Below are 14070 nucleotides of genomic sequence, written 5' to 3' on the forward strand. Positions count from 1 at the left end.
CGAGCAGTTCGGGGTTGGATGGAAGGATCTGCACCGTCGATGTAGATCAGGATGGTGTCGTGGCGGGTGGAGCCCACGACGATTAGATAAGATCGGAGAGATGGAGACACGTGGAGAATCTCGGTAAGGTGGGGGAGGACGTCACGTGACGAGAATAGAATCGCTTCTTGTCATCGCCGTGATTCCCCCCGGAAAGTTTGAAAATATCTCACTTGCCACTGTCCGGGAAGATGGGAGGCTGCGTTGATGCGGGTCGTTAGATGGGAATCCAACGGACAGATCTTGCAGGATTTGATGTGACTTTTTGTTAGGTCAGGTGCTGGATAGGATTAGGCAAAAAAGATGGCAAATCCAGGGCTCATATAAAAATTTCTATGAATATTATCAAGATAAAACCAACTATTTTTATATGGTGACACGTTATTGTACATAGATGAATGGTCGATTTCATAAGAGTCGCGGATATTTTAGACGCTCGCAGAGGTTTCTTGAATTCCTGTAGCTTTTGAAAGAGACACTTGCTCTAATCCTATATGCAGTCATGATAAAGAATGAAATGAAAATGTCAAATTAGGCAATAAAAAAATCTAATATCCAAAATAAAGCACCGTTTGTTTTGCGATCGATGGCTGTAGCTTTTTTTTTTTTTAAGCCAAAGTTACAGAAAATTTCAACAATGCAACCTCTTTTGTGTAAATGTGTAATTCTCAAATCCAGCTTGTGCATGTCCAAAATCACAATTTTTATTGCTTAGAACAAGATTATAGATATTTCTATTGGACCAACCCTCTTACAAGTCAAATATTTGACTTATCAAGCATATCAAGAAACATATATGCACGAAACATCGTACATAAACTTAAGCTTGGTTCATGAATAAAAAGCGCTTAGTGATACAGTAAAATTTGTAGACGCAATTAGCAGTGTCACAATGTTGGGGCATGAACTAGAGTGACAAGTAAAATTAGAATCAACAATTTAAAACTGTATTAAGGTTAAATCCATATTTCACTCTTTTTTTTCCTATTTTGAGAAAAAATAATAATATATTTCTCTTTTATATTTAATGAAGAATAGATTTAAGGGCACTGATCATGTAGCCATTAGTTGCCACCAATCAACAAGGCAACAATATAAACTTGCCATCACATTGCAAGGAACTGAATTACGATAGAGCAAAAGTATCATTATAGTGAACTAATTCTATTTCATTTTTTGGGGTAGTGGTTAAGCAACCAAGAGTTTTGTATAAGCATTGTTTTTAGAATGAGGGGCTTTCGGTAAATTTCTTTCAAGATTAGAATTAGCAAACAGGTAAACCACTACTTAGGTTGTACTCTGATGTGGGAATCCCAAATCAAAGCCTGAATAAAAGGAACTTTAACAAACTGATTACTCGGCTTTATTTCTTCCTCAAAAGACTCCACTTGTCTTCTTTAAGAGGGACAAAGATAGCTTAATTATCAAGAAAGCTTAGCACACTTGTGAATCTCCTAACAAATATTGAGGTAGGAAATGTTGCAATATAAGTAGATCATTGCTAGAATAAATGTTCTTTTGCAAGAATAAACATTCATGTCAGTTTTTTTTGCCTTTGTGAAAAGTAAAACCAATCATTCTTATCATGAAGTGATGCCAAGAAAATCAGAGCAGAGATCAAGTTTCAAACCATTGATGAATCTCATTTCGCTGTTGTCGGTGAATCAAAGCACTTAAAAAATATTATTTGCAAGCCTAATTATCTATGTCAAGAATTTAAAAACCATCGATGATTACTTAAAAAATTGAAATTACTGGATACATTTTTTCAGTCATGTTCAGCTACATCCACAATAAGCCTAATAAGGGTGGCCCCTTATCGATATGCAACTTTGAGTAAGCACTCTCCAACATTTACAAGAACAAATCAAACAAAATAAATCAATGTTCCTTCAACACCAAATCCCTCTCTACTTGCCCTACCACACCAAGCTCAGTAAAACAGCAGAAAAGAAAGAAGGTGAGTAAACTGAGAGCACAAACTGCCAAAACCTGAAAGCAAGTTCTGATTAGTAATTGGCAATCTCTATACCATTAAACAAACTGCAATCAACAGTTAAATGTTCTCAAGTTCCTGAAACATATTATAAGGATCTCTAGCATAAGAAATATATTCTTACATGTGTAGGTGAGCTGCTATGAGATTGGAGATGTGGTGAGAAAAAATCCATGTAGTTCCTTTCTTCTTTGGACTGTATAACGAAGAACCGATGTGTGAGAGATGTGCGAGAGACCTTACGACAAGTGTATCTGATTTTGCACTTACCACTTGCTACATAATGAGCCTGCTAATTCCTTTCATCTAATTTCAAATATCCAAGAGATTTATAAATATGTGAAGTAAACACAAATCAAATCCAGACCTTTGAACTAATCACCATAGTGAGATCAATATCAGGTGACAATGTCAAGATGCATAAGATCAGATCTCATGGCAAATTCTGCTCAGGGTATTCGTGTGCTGCGACTTATCGGAAAACGAGAAATCGCTGGTTATCACAACTCAAGATTACGCATTTTAGTTAGGAAGAATTAAAATCATAGCTACAATATTATACAATATTAAAACTGTTCAAGTTGAACCTCCCTCCACATGTACATGTGGATTCAGGATAAGCAAGCACAGGAGATTACATGTCAAACTGATTAAACTAGTACATGTTATCACCTGATAATTGAAAAATAATGAAGGGTATTTGGTGACACATAAATGTATAGAAAAGCTAACGATACAAACCGATGGATTTCATGCATGAGAGTAATTGGCATAAAAAGACCTCTTTGGAGTTTGATAGTCTAACATGCTAGAGAAATTTAGTGGCCACATCATCAGTAAGCAACAGTATAACACCCATCAGAATGCATCAGTTTAAATTGAAACATGGTAACCAAGAGCATCTCACATCAATCTCTGAATCTATGTGCTTGTGTCCTCAAATCCCAGAGAGTTGATGGTTCTCTATCAGTTCCAGCAACCCAACCATACCAACCTTCCTTCCACGGAAGGTCATGGGCTCGGCCCAGCCTTCTTCCACTCTTCCATTTGTTGTTCCTCGCTTTTGGCTGTCGAGACTCAAACATCAATTAGATCAAATGTAAATCCTTGTAAGTTTGAACCTGATGAGTCCCGATCCGAAGAAATCCACATCCAATTAAACACACAAACATTAACCCAATTTTTCAAGTTCTACCGTGCCAAAACTCCGAGATCGATCCCGATATAATTCCACCCACCATGTAAATTGGTCAATATCGATTCTATATGTTTAGGCGCAAAAATCGATTTGAAATGGATACTAATTGGCATGACCTTAGCCAAACCTGACTGACTTGCACTTCTAATTAATACAAGAGGTCTTCATGGTTATTGGTCAATATTGGTTCTATACGCCATTGTATGAAGATTTTAATCTTGATTTTAATTTGTACTCATACTTCAAAGAACTATGTAAGAGGGCATTGTTTAAAACAAAACAATTATATATATATATATATATATATATATATATAAGAAACATTCATAAAGTAGTTGGATTAATATTTGTTACTAGGCCATTGGCCATTATATATTATGTCCAATAAGCACAACTGCAAACAATAAATCTAATAAAGGAATATATAAGTTGTGGTTTCATATAGTCTAGCATAAGTGCACATTTTAGATCCATTATACTTGCTTCATTGAAAAACTAAAACCAAACCACACAATTGTTATCATCATTGTTATCTAAGATGCATGGCTCATTTCGGCATGGTTGAAACTGGAAAATACATGAGCAATTAATGCAAAACCTTCATATCTGAATTTCTGAAAAGAAAACGATGGCATGGACAGTGCTGCACCACAATGAAATTATCCAATGCGCACCATGCCTCCTCATGAGCTTCACATAAAATACTTCATATATTGGATTACAACTTCATCCCTCCCTATCTCTTTCTTACATTTTTTTTTTCTTTTTTGTTTCCCCTTAAGTTAACTTTAATTGGATGACCACATCATGTTTCAACTCTGAAACATTTCTTTATCCCCATTCCGGGGTCATCATTTCCAGCTTTCCTTCTATCATTTCTTGCTGTAGCAACCCTGTTAAAAACATCTAAGCATGAGACCTCGCCACCAACTTCACTGCGTCAGGAATTATTTTCTCGCTCTTCTGTTTGCATCATCCCCAAGAGAATTCCCGAAACCAGATGGTTGGGTTCAGAAGGTCAAAAGTCAGTGATCAGTCTTCTTCTTTTGTCCTCCTACTGCCATCATGTGAATCTATTGGCGTCCTTTATTCTCATAATCTCTCGAGTAGAAAGTATCCAATTCTCAGGGGTTGAGTGTCTGGAAGCACACAAGTATCCATCCAGAATCTAAAGGTCAGCAGAGGCATCAATTGCTGGTTTGAATTTTGGTTCGAGAGTAATTCTACTTTGAGCCCTCCCCATGCTCTTGTGGCCAAATAAGGCATTGCAGATCGAGCGTACGGCCTTAATTTCACACTCTCTCACAAGGTTGCAAGACCCAGAGACATGAATGCATGCCACCTACTCTCCCAAATCCTCTTGCATAAATATCATATATGGTACTCCTCATCTACCGCTCTTATTCATTTCCATCTTTGCTCAAACAATTTATTGCTTGTGTAGTTGTATTGATGGCTTTGAATCATACATTACTAACACTTGCCCTTCAGGACATACCGATGCACAAAGATTTTGAAATTGGTGAACTAATGGGACTTATTATTGGTAGGCTGAACTAGCCATATCTCGTCTCCAGGTGCCTTGATGATCAAGTGCTTCAGCCTCAGGACCTACAACCAGGTCTCATGCCCAAATATTGGTAAGCAATCAAGTACTAATTAGGAGTTTTGATCAGGCAACATGATCTAGATCCGGAGCAAATGGCTGTGTTGACTGATCGAGTTCGGGTCTTTTCCAATCTGATTTCGGCTACATCCAAAAACTAATGGGCTCAGGATTTAGTTGCCGGCGATCGAAAACAAGCTGACTTAGGTTTTAGGTCGTTCAATTGGAGTTGATAATATCAAAGCCTGATGTACATTGTCTACCCTTTTCCTTATTAGCTTAAACATCCGAGTTGAACTGGTTAGCCGATATTTATTAAGACTCAGGTTGTCATCTGTTATTTTGATTCTCATCTATTTGACTTAAATCATTCTTCCATGTGTGTGACCCAGGCTAGATTCTCCACTCGAGTTCAAGCTCAAATTATCCGTACTCATTCAATGTCAGCTGATGAGTTAGTTGAGCAAGCTAGTTCTTTGACTGAGCCTAATCTTGTTCATGAACCAGTTACTCCTCATGCTTTGCTCATCTATATGCAAGGAAAGCTTGAAAATATAGGGTCGAATCTGGCTCTTACTCCTTATTAAACTAAATCAAACATGCCAGCTAAGAAGCCCAAATTGTTTGCGAATGACTTGGTTCATTTGCAGATTGTAGTCCCATTAACTTAATCTATGATGACCTTAGTCAAGTTGCTTCCAATTTCCAATTTTCGGGCACCATAAAGATCAGAAGATGCGGCTGAAATTCTACCAAAGAAGCCCAATGCCATGAAATTGATGTAATATTTGATCCAATTGATTGGTACTCATGGCTTCGACCCCTTTTGAGGTCTTAGTGGAATATGGAATATGGAGTGGGACTATCTACAAAAGCATGCAGACCGGAGAGACCATGAAACAAAATTACCAAGCTCCATAGCATGGGCATAGGGACCCAAGCAACACATAATGCTGCAGTGTGGTCCGACTTGACACCTGTGTATCTAGTATCATGGACTATGCACATAATTCATTGGGACTGTGAGATTGTGATCCAAAACCCCTGTGGCATCCATAGTTGAAAGGCATGCATTACCCAACAAACTATACGTCGGGTACTTAGAATCTTTCATCTAGATTTAGGGAACAAATACGTGAAGACAAAAGCTCTAAAAGCTCAACTGTAATGCACACCAACTTAGTATTCTTTGTTTGCCGACATATGCCCAACAATTTATTGAAATATTATTGTTGTGCCTCGGGATCGATCATATCTCATACGAAGGGCCTGCCACGAATCAATAACCAACGTCCGCCACCTAGCAAGTCTGCAAGCGCGCAGAAGACCCTTTGAATTTTGAAAACCCTAACCACACCTCGGTCGTAATCTCGAGCAGTTTCTGAAATGTCCGCGCCTGATTCTCGAAACATGTAGAGGGTTGTCGGTCTCAGTCAACCCACGTGCCCAAATTCCTTGGCAAGAAGCGCTCACCTTCTCCTATACAATCGACTCTCCGAAGGACTTTTCAAGTAAATGACAAACCACTGAAGATTTTATCTGTTCTCTGAGTGTCGATTTGACTTAAGTACCGGAGTGTTTTCTGTTAAACACACTCCGCCAAAAAAACTTCTTTATTTTAATATTTCAAGTCGAAAGCTGGGTCGTGGACTGAAATTCTAGACACAATTTTCAACTTAAAATTTCAGTCTTGCATGATTTGAGCGGTTCACCATCGGCCATCCTGTATTTTTTTTTTTTTTTTGCTCAGCACCAAGATAGAGGAGGTTCCTCCAGCACATTACTGCACACTTATACGTGTATATTTTTGTTTTTTCACCAGTGGGAATTATGATATATGATGTGATGTCATTAGACCTCCGGTGTGGAGGGGAGGGGAGGGGGCAAATCAGCATGGGGACACTCGCCCTATACACACAGAGGAGACCTCTTCACCCTCCATTAGTTTCTTTCGTCGTTTCTCTCTCTCTCCATCGATCTTTCCATCTATCATTCCATCTGTCCACTCATCATCTTATCCATGCGGCTTGTGTCTCACGCAACCTCACCGTGGGTGTATCTCTTGCAAAATTCTCCCCAATCCAATCCACACAGCATTATTAAACGAAGGAGAGGGAGAGGGATACCCTACCTACAGGCTTTTCTCGGCTTTTCTCTCCCTTTGGTTGTCCTCTTCCTTTTTGTTGCCTTGATTCGTACAAGATTGAATGCAACCACCACTTCCTGCACATCCTCTTTCCTATCCAACAAAAACAGTAGATTAAAAATACAAGTGAATGGTGACAATTGCAGCTCCAATCAATTGTAGGATGAAACAAAGGTCAGCAAAAAATTTGATGATTATCGCTTAGTCTATGATATTACAAAACAAATTTGGAATTAATTCCCTGCCATTAGATGCAATGTCGATCTTTTTGTATCGAAAAAGAAAAAGAAAAGTTCAAACTTCGAATCCATAATCCTGATACCATTGAACTCTTTTAAAAGGAAACATTTTAATAGCATAAGAAATCACAGAAATATATATATTATATAGACATCATGTTAATGACCGAGGTAAGTGATATATATAAGAACTCTCACGCATCGATCAACTTCTCTCAAATTTAAAATTATCCATATAACCATCTCTAAAAATGGCACCTCTAATATTCTATAACTCATTATCTTATAAAATAAAAAATTAAAATAGTTGAAGTTGCTTGCAGGTTGTAATAACTTTGAGGCCACAGTTTGTCTAGTCCAAAATTTCTTTTGGTATAAAGTAGCATGTTTTAACAACTAATTTCTTTTGGTATAAAGGTGGCTGCTATCCCTCACAGGGTTTCTTAAAACCAATCACTCCAAGAATATGTTTGGTCCCACATAAGTCGTACACTGAAAAAATTTTAAGTATTTATATACGATCAAAAAATTCAAACTATATTGATGACATGTCATTACAAATAGTACCAAAACATAAATATATCCAAAACTTAAATGGAAAAAAAAACATACGGAGACCATATTGCGAGCGGTCAAAAAATTCAAACATTAATTTTTATTTATTTTTTAGAAAAATTAATATATATGAAGGCTTAAACGAAATAATTATATCACAATTCTGCTGCAGCACGGTGCCAAAAAATCTAAATAATAATTTCTGTCTAGTTTTTTTGTTTATTTTTTATGAGATTTAGAATCTTACAAGATTCTAATCAACTGATTCATTATAAAAATAATTTTTAAATTTGTAGAAGATAGTATTGATGTCAACAAGAAGCAGGGCGTTGCTTAGCTGTCTAAGATTGCGCGTGCTTCATAACCTAATTATGGAGTCTTGTGGTTGGTTCTTTCGGAAGGATGGCAAACTTAAACTTGTCTTGTGTAAACTCAGCCATCACGGCTCGAGGAGTGAAAGCCACACAACAAGCGGACGGTGACCATCCGAATAATTCCGAACCCCCAGGCCCACGTGGATGGCCTTGGGTTGTCATCCATTTTAAGCAGCCCCGTGAGTTATATAGCCTGAAATTTGGATGAGTACCACGGTAAGTGAAATAAAAGACCACCAGTTTAAGGGAAAGATCTAATGATCATGATGTCGTGGGAGTTATGATGACCAGTGTGGCCCCACTTTTGTCCCCATCCTTTGTTCAATCATTTTTTTCTCAGTTTTTGAACGTAACTTTCAAAGAATTAAAAACCATTCGACTGAAAATAATATTTTAGAAATATTTGGTTTGTAATCGAAGTTAAAATTAAAATCGGAATAGGTTAGAATGAAAAACAAAATAATTATAAAAATTTTAAAAATTTAAATTTGCATGAATACCTTTTTAAAATTTATATTTATTTTTGTACCCTCATAAAATATTGTTTTTGCACAAATGCCCCTAATAAAACAGTTCTTCTAGCAGCATTAATAAAATCCATATTTATTTTAATTAAAAATAAAATAAAATTTTAAAATTACTTTTTTTGTCCTCCATCATGATCGTTTTATAGATGTTTCTTTTTCATTTGAGTCATTTTTTTATTCTTCCTTACAGACAGAAAAAAAAAAAAGAAATCTCATTCGTACTCATAACTCAAGTTGGGTAATTCTTTGACTCTCTCTCGTCCAATAAGAGTTTCCGAGAGTGACTTTCTTCAAATTCTCTCCTTTCCAAAGCTCCACAAGGCAAGCAAAAAGAAATTTCAACATCTACCTATTAAAGGTATTTTTGTCATTTTAATTTGAAACCATTAATTTTTTAACGGCGTTAGGAGGCATGGGTACATATGCAAAAATAAGAATTTAAAAAAAGGATAGAATAGCAAAATAAGTGTTTTACGAAGATACACATGCAAATATTAATTTTGAAAGGATATTCGGGCAAAATTCGATATTTAGGAGGGTATTCATTAAAAAAACCCAATAAAATTTAAATACTATAAAAATAAAAATTTAATTTTGAAGAATTGAGATAATTTTTATTTTTCTGAAATTAGAATGGAAATGAAACTCTCTCCAATCAAACACTTAGAATAGAAGTCGCTCATTCTCGTTGTCATTCGAGAATCTAACTCTTCTTAACTAAATATGTCCTTAATTAAAATCTATTTATAGTTTTCTACTTCTTCCATGCATGTAATGCCAAAATTGTTCGGATACATTATTATATGTACTCCTCAATCTCACACATGCAAAAAAAAAAAAAACAATAACAATAATAACATTGCGACAAAATTGTATTACCGTACTAGTATTGTATAACTACCAGAATGACCCTAGATTAAGGCTCTAAAGAGAGATATTTTAATGGTGGTCTGAACATTCATGTCGGAGTGCTAATGGCTACTGCCAAATTGTGAAGTTTGAATTTTATAAAATTCAATTGATGGTGAAGTATCAGTAGAAAACTGTAATCTTGTTCTTTTTACATTCTACTCTCATCTATAATTTTACCGTTACAGGGACATTGTTCAACTTCTGTAGAAAATTCATCATCAAGAGAAGGAGATGATGCTTTAATCAACTAATGTTTCATGCCTCTATAAAGTCATCTCATCAACTTGTGCATGATGTGGCATCGTCCTTCATCCATTGAAGTACTACGTTATACGCTTAACAAATGTACAAGACAATGGGGTCTTGTTGAGTAAGCAAGCAAATTAATTGAATGCTTATGAATTTTCTACGCACAAGCCAACCAAAGATAAGCAATAACATTAATAAAATTGGATCAGTTTAGATTCTAGTAGCCATTAAAATTCCTTCACATGAATGATGAATCCCACCTTAATGCCCACGTATTAGTCCCAATCGGTGATACTGATACATCTCACTTGAAATGGAAGGAACCAACCCGGTTGGCCAATGGGGTTACTGTATGATAGCTGACTACGATTCACAAGTAGTACTACAACGTGGATACTGATTCCTATCATTAATCAAAGGTCTCCATCGCTACATCCGTGTCTCGTTTGGTCATGACATTTTTTTTTTCTCCCCTCTATTTATTTTTTTCCATTGTGTATTCTCTTACTATAATAACTATTTATTTGTTTCATGTAATAAGACAGTTGTTTTGGGATCTATCCTTTTTCTTTTGGAATAATCATATAAGAAATTTTAAAGATTTTTATTTTTTTTAAACTTTAATTTAGTACAACCAAATCATCAAACTTTTAAATTCGTTCATTATCATGTGACATTATATGAGGTATCATCTTCTTCTATCATACAAGCTTGTCATTCGTCATGGTAGTCAGATGAAATTCATAGCTGAGATTTGAATTGAATGAATTTAAAATTTGATGATGTAATCATACAAAACTTAAAATTTAGAAAGAAATTAAAAAACTTAAAATAATTTAGAAATTTTTGCATGATGATTATTATTATTATTTTTTAACCCAAGAGAACATAGGTATTTATTTTGGGGGGAATGAGGTTTTTATGGCAGTGGAGGCCCGACAAGCCCGGGGTGTTCGCCAGAGTTGAATACTATTAAAATGGGAGGCAGGACCCCTCGAGCACTCGATTGCTCCACGCCTCTCCTGTAAGCAAACCCACTCCAAGACTCCACCTCCCTTCCCTTACCCCTCTATCTCTTTACATCGATCCTTCTCTCTCTCCCCCTCCTTTAAACCCCTCCTCCCCTTCTGTCCCTATAAAAGGAGGTGCCTCCTCCCTTCCCCCTTCACCAACCTCCATTCCCATGCTTCAAAGCAGCCACATACTTAGACTCATGTTTGAAGACTTCTCTAGCTAGCTTGGTGATCTTTTGGTGAGGAGGTCCTTGCTGGAGAAGCAGGGCACGTGCAAAGCCTCCGCCCTCTCTATCTCTCTAGCTATCTTTGCACGTGCTCCCCTTCTCCAACATGGCCTTCTCACCTCCACCTCCCCTTCTCGATCCCCTCTCTCAGAGCAAGCTTCCACAGGTATTCATTCATTCAGGTATGTCTCCTCTTGCCCACACCTAAAGCTTCTCTTGTTACCCACCTTATACTGTGCTCAGAAATGTACCATTTCTCTTGCGAATTATGTCTCATCTCCACGTTGGAGAGCTCTGCAGTCGCTTCCCAAGTTTCACCATAATATTCTCTTCTGCCTCAAAGGACTGGTCCCTTGCACCTTGAGCTCTCCTTGTCATTGTGCATGCCCCATGTCATGGGGCCTCTACCACACGGAGAAGAGCAATGTAACCTTGTTTTTTTCCTTTTCCTCTTCCTTTTTTTTCTTTTTTTTTCTGTTGTGTTTCTTTTATGACTTGTGGCGAGGTAAAGAAAGCAGCACCGTACGTAGCCTTCCCTTCAACACTAGGCTTTATCTGTCACAAGCCAAAGATCTCACGTCGCCCACACGTTTGGGATGCGTCAAGGTGACGTCGCGGTGAGTACGGGTGGTGGTGGCTCACACGTGTGGTGTGGGGAGGGTGGCCCGGTTTGACGCTTTGACCATCTCGTAAATGAGAGGTGATGGTAACCTTAAATGGCAGAGGGGAAAAAGGGTCGCGGAGGGTGACGCGAGGTTGCGACGCGCACGCAACTCACGGATCTCGAGGCACGGTCGGGAGAGCGTTTCACGGGGAGGGAGGTGTCTCGATTTCCAACGGAGCGCGAGGGATTCACGGGGGATCTGATGAGATCTCGGCAGGGCCATCCCGGTCCCGGTAAAACGCAAAAAGTAAAAAGTAAAAAAAAAAAAAAAAACCAAAAGGAAGGGAAATTACGGTGTGGTGGGCTCCTCGCGAAGCGGTAAAAAGAGTCAAAAACACCCACCTTCCACTTGCAACTGTTTGATGGGCCGCCTTGGGTACAGCTGTCTCGGGAAAAATATTTCTTTTAGCATGGATTTGACACCGAAGCAGTGTTCGGCCGTGGTTGGGCCAGCAGGAAGATGGATTGGGTCACACGTGGCGGGCGGATCCTTTGAAGGTCCAAATACGGAAGAGACCTCGCCTTTCAAATCTTGCAGGCTGCCAGTTAACCAAAACGTGAGATCCGGTGCAACTCATCTTGTAATAACAAAAGTTGCAATTTTAGTCAGTAGTCATCATTATCTTCCTAGCTAAAAATGTTGAGTTACCATACTAATCCAAAATATTCGAGCTCGTGCAATTCATGTTACAAGAATCAAACTTGCAATTTAAGCCCGTAGTCACTACCTATCTTCCTACTCAAAATGTCAAGATAATTTGTTTTCTCTAATATTTTAAGCCTTAGAATCTTGAATTACTAATTTATTATTTTAAGATAACAAGATAATTTATTATTTGGAGACCATAGTTTCAACATCAAAAAGAATTAGAGTTTCACTTTGCCATTCCAACGTACTTATTTAGCATGACGACATATGAAGATTGCATCAATTAATTGCTCTTGATTATAGAGTAGGGGGAGAAGATTCTACCTAGGGTTGTACCTAAGGCACAAAAGTATGAGATGGTTATTGAATTGAACATAAAATGATGGAATAGCTGATTTCATTTATGACCAATTAATGCTTTGACGAATAATCAAAGTTTATCCAAAGGCCGACTTATTGTCATTCGGTTTTACTAATGGATGTTCAAATCCATTCGATAAGAAATTGTGCATACGACAAACCATGTAATATCGTCGTATTAGAAAAAGATAAATGGGCATCGAGAAGTGTCTTACTATCTTTTTGAAGTCATAAAATTCTTGTATGTGATAGACATTATAGCACAATATTAAAGACAAAGTAGTGCACTTTTTCTTATTTCTATATGAAGAAATATATGTGTATGTATATGTGTAGCCAAATCTTGCATGCTCATTTAACGTTTGATCCATTGCAACTCGTGAATAAAGTTTGCAATTTAAGTCAGTAGTCACCAACTATGTTTCTAGTTAAAATGTTGAGATAATTTGTTCTTCAATATTTTAAGCCCTCAAATCTTGAATTACTAATTTATTACTTTAAGATATACTTTCAAGGGTTTGAAGACAATAATTTTGGACAACAAACTGAATTAGAGTCTTTCTTTGCCATTCCAAGCTACTCATTTGGCATAGAGACTTATAAAGATTGCATCAATTAATTGACGTTGATTATTGAGCAAGGAAAAAATATTCTGCATATAAGTAAGGCTACATATAAGACATGGAAATATAGAGAAGTCAAGGAACAACTGAATATATCCATGACCAATCAATGCTTTGATGAATAATTGAAGCTTTTCTATAGGATGATTTATTATCTTTCGATTTTATAATGGATATCTAATTCCATCTGATAAGAAATTGCATATATGACTAGCCATATAATATCAAGTCGTACTAGAAAAAGATAAATGAATATCTTGAAATATCCTATTATCCTTGCAAAACCATAAAATTCTGATAGGTGATCCGCATTATAGTACAATATAATAAAGACAAAGCAATGTACTTTTTTATTTTTTCTAAAGAAAAATATGTTTATATGTGTATGATTGCACAAATGTAACATAAAAATTAAAATGCCTATAACATCAAGGGGTATTAGTTAAAGGATAATAATTGTTATGAGGCTATTTATTTTCCTTCAATTCAAATAAAAGCTATAGTTGGAAATATTAAAATTGAAATAGTAGTTGCAAGAACTATTTTTATTTGATCATCTATAATTGAAAGCTGCAAAAATAATTATAGTTGTTTTATTGTATGATATGGAAAGAGATATGTCAACCTTGCAAATGATCTGATAAGACTACCCTTTAGATGCAATGAATTGGCTAATTTTCTATTATAGTACAA

Source organism: Phoenix dactylifera, chromosome 13 (genome assembly GCF_009389715.1).
Source record: "Phoenix dactylifera cultivar Barhee BC4 chromosome 13, palm_55x_up_171113_PBpolish2nd_filt_p, whole genome shotgun sequence".
Taxonomy (NCBI): Eukaryota; Viridiplantae; Streptophyta; class Magnoliopsida; order Arecales; family Arecaceae; genus Phoenix; species Phoenix dactylifera.